A 6,864-nucleotide genomic window follows, 5' to 3' on the forward strand; every position below is an offset into this window, starting at 1 on the left:
TACATAGTGAATAATTATTAAATATGATCAATGGTGAGTACATGGCGAGTAAACTTTACTTATTACTATCTTGCTACTGTATTATATCATTTGCTAAATGTAGCAATCTGTTGCCAGTAATTAATTTATAAACATTTGTACGTCTAGGCAACACTATAAGTTTGTTTTTTACCATTGCACAGAACTACACTAAAATTTTCTTTCTCACTTTCGCTAAACTTTAATAATATATCTATTTTATTTCAAGTACAACGAATGTATACTAGTAAGAACTATTATCTTCTTATTTGTATTGAATACTTTTGAGTCTATTTTCACTTATTATATATAGTATATATTAGTTCAACCATAAAGAACAGATTTTATATACAAGATATCACATAAAACAAAACACTGTATATATAATAAATAATTAAAAAATGACAAAGGTTCTTTTGAATTATTTATCATATATATAGGTTTGCTAATAGGAAAAAAATTAATTTTTTTATAAATGTGTATCATTTTTATATATAGGGTACATTATCCAAAACTATGTATAGCAATTTTTGAACGTCAGTTGAAGAAGAAAACAAAAACAGAATTTCCGCAGATACATTTGCTGCAACCTTGCAATTCTATTCTAGTAGAGCATATAATTATGTAAGAAAAACATTTATAAAGTCCTTAACACATCCTGAAACTATTCGAAGATGGTATCATAATGTAAATGGAAATCCTGGTATTACTACACAAGCTATAAATACTCTAAAATTAAAGATCCATGAAGCTAACTTGGCAGGTAAAATGTTACACTTTAATCTAACAATAGATGAAATGTCTATACATCGTGATGAAAATTGTAATGGTGAAAAGTACGTTGGATTTGTGGATACAGGAACAGATATCGATACAGACGAGTTACCACCAGCTAAGTATGCATTAGTTTTTTTGGTGACATGTATAAATGGACACTATAAAATACCTATTGCATATTATTTGTTACATTCGATGACGGGAGCTGAAAGAGCAAATTTATTAAAACAATGTCTTGTAGTGCTGCATGAAGCTAATGTACATGTTATTTCTGTTACTGTCGATGGAGCTGCTTCAAATATTTCTATGCTAAATAATATGGGCTGTAATTTAAGTATTACAAATTTAAAAACCTATTTTAATCACCCAATATCTAAAGATAAAATTTTTGTTCTCGTCGATGCTTGCCATATGCTCAAACTTATCCGAAATACCTTTCATAACAAGCAAATATTATGGATAAAGATGGTAAAATCATACATTGGAAATATATTAAATTATTAGTTGAGTTGCAAGAAACAGAAGGACTTCATGCAGCAACTAAAATTCGCCGTCGCCAACTCAATTTTTATAATGAAAAAATGAAAGTGTCACTAGCAGCGCAAGTATTAAGCACCAGCGTAGCAAATGCATTAATATTTTGTGAACAAGATTTACAACTCCCGCCATTTGCAGGTAGTAGTGCAACGGCAAATTTTTGTCTTCAAATCAATATTTTCGATTTATTAAATAGTCGAAATCGTTTCTGTAAGAATAAATCTGCACAATGTATAACGAGAGAAAATTATGACGAGATATGCAAACAAGTAGACAATTTTTGTACCTATTTGACAGGATTGAAAGACGCTAATCAATATATTCTTGAATCTAATCGCAAAATGGGTTTTTTTGGTTTCATTGTGGATATAAAAAGCATATTAGAGATTTCCAAAAGTTTATTTCAGGATCATAACATCAAATATCTTATGACGTACAAATTATCTCAGGATCATGTAGAAACATTTTTTAGTGCCATACGGAGTCGTGGAGGATTTAATACTAATCCGACAGCCAATCAGTTTATAGCAGCTTACAAACGGCTCCTGGTTCACGCGGATGTAGATATAACTAATAGCGTTTTCGGCCCGATCGGGTTTGCACCAACCTGGGTTGGATAAATCTTTCCTATTGGTTGACGTCACCCGCTCTACCAATAGGAGAGCACAAAACGCCATTAATCCAACCCAGGTTGGTGCAAACCTGGCCGGGCCGAAAACGCTATTAATCTGCAAATAGTACAATAATAGATGAAACGGTCGTCTTAAATATATCCACTACAGCATTAACTAGTAATACAGATGAACAAAGTATAATAGATAATTTGACACATGATTATACCGAGAAGCAAGATTCTGTTATAGTCAAGAGCGATCACAATTATTATCATGATTTTCACAACGAATGGCTATGTAGTGATTATATTGAAGATGTGGTTAGTTATATAGCCGGATTTATTGTTAAATCTATAACAAAGAAAATAAAATGTCAAATATGTTTATCTTGTTTGACTTGTGATGAAACTTTATCTTATTTACAAAAAAGAAAATGTAGAGGCGGTCTAACTTCCGCATCAAAAGACGTTATCACAACTTGTAGGCGAAAAAGTTTTTAGAACATGTGATAATGTATTTCATACAAAAAATATTATTCAAAAATTACTTCTAAAAGCGATGCATATAATTCCTTCACATGTTTTTAACAATGATCATTTATTTGATCAAAATACTTTAGTTGATCATAGAGGTCAATTGCTAAGAATAATTCTTACAAAATATTTTAATCTTCGCTTGTATCATGAAGGATTATCAAGAAAAGATACAATTATTAGAATAAGATCAAAATATACTAAACTTATTTAATTCAAAAATCAATAAGATAAAGTTTTCGAAGTACATTGCTGTACTATTATGATTACTGTACTATTATGAAATCTTTAATAAAAGGCGTAAATAACAATTTAGAGTTTTTAATTTATTACAATTGTATGATATTGTTTGACATTTATTTCCTCCAACAGGATAATAAAAACAATCTGGAGAAAAGTGTTGGCTGCACAGAACGCTAGTCTTAGTTAAAACTTTTTTCAACCCCATTTCTTCAATCCATTTTTGTCGAAGAACTTCATTCTGTGGAAAACTATAATTTCACAATTATTTGTAGAATACGATAATACATGTTATAACCTATATACATATATATCACAAATTACAACAAATTAAAATGCTTTACTAATTACTTACGTGTGAAATGATACATTTTCTTTTTCGTTAGCCACATTTTTATAATAGCCACATGCTTTGCACGTCTTCATTCCGATGAAAATTTTTTGAACAAAATATGTTAAAAACAGATAATTAAGACTTAAAAAGAGTAACAATTATGTCAATGCTTTTAATCTATCAAAAAAATTTTGTTATTCTGTTTATTAAGTAAATTTAACCTTTATGACTTCTTTCGGAATCCCAGTATTGCTGTGCAACACCAACGCGATGTATTAAAGATTAAATATGTGTGCATCATATATATACTCATTCGCCATTACTGTTAATATGCGCGCGCAGAGAAGGATAGAGATTCACCGATGTTTTGCGTCTCTCACCGTTCTGCCAACATCACTTCTACCGTAAGGCATGCTGGGTCTATCTTATAAGTCTATGGTTACGGCGCTCAATCTGCGGTGTGATCGCATGCTGCGATATAAGATTAAATTCAAATCAGCAAATATTGTCTTGCCCAAAATCATAACTAACATGAAGGACATTAGTTTAAAAATGTCGCAACTGTTTTGTATGAGTCTCGTTGAAATCAGTAGACTCTAAAGTGTAAAATTACGTTAATATTATAGGGCTTCTCTCTCTTTTTGATCAGAATAGATCGAGTTGAATAGAAACAGATAATTGTCTCAGTTTTTCAACTTTACCTTTCACTTAAGTTTTTACATAAAAAGCTTATCTGTATCTAAAAATTGATAAAAGCATCTTAAAGAGAAAACTTTGAATTTTTTTTGCTTTTTTTAAAAATGCTGTATGTCACTTCGTTCGTCTTTTATGAGCAGTCAAAGTCAAAGGGATCATTTTTACTTCAATGTTGAATAACTCGATAAAAAAAAATCGTACAGAGGTAAAAAAAAGTAAATTAAAGGTAAAGGATCACTCTTTCGAAAACTATGAATTGTATTTGTGCCCGAATTCTCATTCACGGTATGAAACTGCAAAATTTACACAAAATTTTGAGATTTTACGGATCTTCCTTTATAATCATGTAGTTCCGTAAAAATCAGCCGAATCGTTATTTCATTATACAGATTTGGAAAGTAGAGATTTCAAGCTACAAAATCCTTTTTTTAAAATCTCATTTTGACCATTTATGTAGAAGTTACACTCCTTTGAAGTTTATCTATTTTTCGAAGGTGTGAGAGGTGATGCTTTAATTTCTGTGCGTAGTGTAATAGAGCGATATTATTATCACATGCTAAATATCATCAGAAAAATCTGTTATTTATTATAGACATTTTTTTGAGCAATGACTATCCCTTAAACTTTATTTTTAAAACTATTAATATTAGATTAAAAAAGCTGTTTAATAATCAATTGAAAAAAGAAAAACTATTAGCACGTCAACTGTACAAGATGAAAAACAATGGTTCACAATACCATATATTCCTAATGTCTCAGAAAAATTTTTCAATATTGTTAAGGATTTAAATGTTAACTTTTTTGGATTGAATAAGTTGAGTGGGATTATTAGGGCTCAAAAGGATGTCCTTCCGATTTTGAACAACAAAAATGTGGTTTATAAGTTGAATTGTAAATATGACGTATGTGGGGCAGACAAAACGAAAGCTTAATACTAGAATTTCTGAACATAAAAATCAACTACTCAACAGTAATTCTTATAAATCTGTCATTGCTGAGCATACGTTATGTCACAATCATGGGATTGATTGGATGAATGTTAAAATATTAGACAGAGAAAGATATTTGGGGAGAAGACTGGAATCAGAAATGATTCATATTAAATTGCAAACGAACGCACTTAATCTACAAACAGATACGGAATTTACATGCATTGCATATATGTATACCATAGGGTAACTCCGGTATATACGCCGCGCTGGGATTTACGCCGCGAAAGTCAGAAAAAATAGGAGTGAGGATAATTTTTTCACAACTACTCTGTTACATATCTTTATGTTATATTAGTATTGAGTTATAATTTCAGCTTCTTACTGTTAATATTAATGAAATTATTGTGAGTTGAATCGATTTGTCACTGTTGTGTAACAAGTAGCATCATCATAAATTATAATCTACATAAAATGATTACTATAAGGCGTGTAAAAGACTTAGTGATTATTTCGTGATATATATACGTGTAGAGGAATAGTAAAGCATGTTATGTAGCAAAATACAAGTGCTTTGCTTTCGTATTCTCTCTCTTTGTTTAGTTTGTTAAAACCCTTGCATTTTTGCCATATATCCCACCCATTATCTATACCAAAATGGTATATAGCAAAAATGCAAGATTTCAAAAAATTTATTTTTTAATACGAAAACTAAATATTTCGGATTTCTAATATTTTTTTCATAGTAGTAGACAGTACAAAGTTTTTACTGATATAGTTCGTTTATTTTAAACATAGTAAATAATACTTAATAAATTAAGTTTTTGATAGATGCGGCGTATATACCGGAGTTATCCTATTTGTAGTAATTTGAACTGCGCGTCGAATTAATTTTTCCGAACTTAAAAACACAGAGTATTAAACTATGAAATAATATCACAATTAAATTTTTGATATTCAATAGGCATCTATTAAAGAGCTCAGACAACAATATGTTATCAAAAAACTTTCTAAAAGATATCTCATTTCTGAATCAAATAACTAAGAGAAATTTCTAAAAGATCACATTAAGGTAACTAAATGTTATCTAATGCGCCGTTTTTTGAGAATAGAAAGATATCACAAAAATGATGTCTAAAAGATTTCTCAAATTACACATTTAAGAAATTTCTAAAAGATCACATAAAGATATCTAAATATTATCTGATGTGATACGTTTTTTTTGAAATTAAAACGATATTACAAAAGTGATACCTAAAAGATTTCTCAAATTGGACATCTTTATGATTTCCAAATATTAACTGTCCATATTTATGATATCTAAAAGAAGTCTGTTATATGTTAACATATAAATTTATTCAAAAAGAGGATTTTCAGGTTATCGGCGTGTTGTGATTTATTGCTAATGCCAACGTACTTCGTGAACTAATCTTACCATTCACTCCATCAGGGCGAGGAGCGTAGTATTGATACAGATATGTGTATCAATATACAGATACATCAGTGCATTCCTTGCCCTAGTAAAGTGAACGGTAATGTTCACGAAACGCTCACATTATTAGTGGATCACGATACGATGATTAATATTCTCTTCTGGCGGTCTCTAATGTCGTAATAATAATAGATTATATAAGAGTCGAAATAGTAAAACAAAATGGTCAAGTTTGAAATAAAATCAATATAGAATTATATAAAGTAAATTAAATTAATAATGGATATATGTAAAGTCGATGATAATTTACAATTAAAGCAAAAAAAGAGATATTATATGCCTAATTAAGTATAATTGTACATAATTATTACAACGTGCGTAGACACGTACAATAATAATATATTAAGATTCGAGTATTCCTCTACAATTACCTGCCAATTGTGATCCACGAAAGAACCAATAATACAAAAGAGAGCTCATATAATTCACCACTAACAAATTAAATCAAAATAAATAGAATCTTAATAAATCTGGCGTCGCTCTGTAAGCTTTACGTTGTCCTTTTATATGTAAATATATATGCTTCAGTACATATAAAATTTTATAGGTTAAGTTATAAATTCGCTTCTCAAAAACGTTATCTTCATGATATCTTTTTAAATGACATCAAATGGATTTCTCATAAAAGATATCTGGAGACACTGGTAGTGTCTCGGCGCTAAGCTGCGCGTAGCGACACTGCCGTGCCTCCTTT

This window comes from Trachymyrmex cornetzi, unplaced genomic scaffold, assembly GCF_001594075.2.
Source record: "Trachymyrmex cornetzi isolate Tcor2-1 unplaced genomic scaffold, Tcor1.1 scaffold302, whole genome shotgun sequence".
Taxonomy (NCBI): domain Eukaryota; kingdom Metazoa; phylum Arthropoda; class Insecta; order Hymenoptera; family Formicidae; genus Trachymyrmex; species Trachymyrmex cornetzi.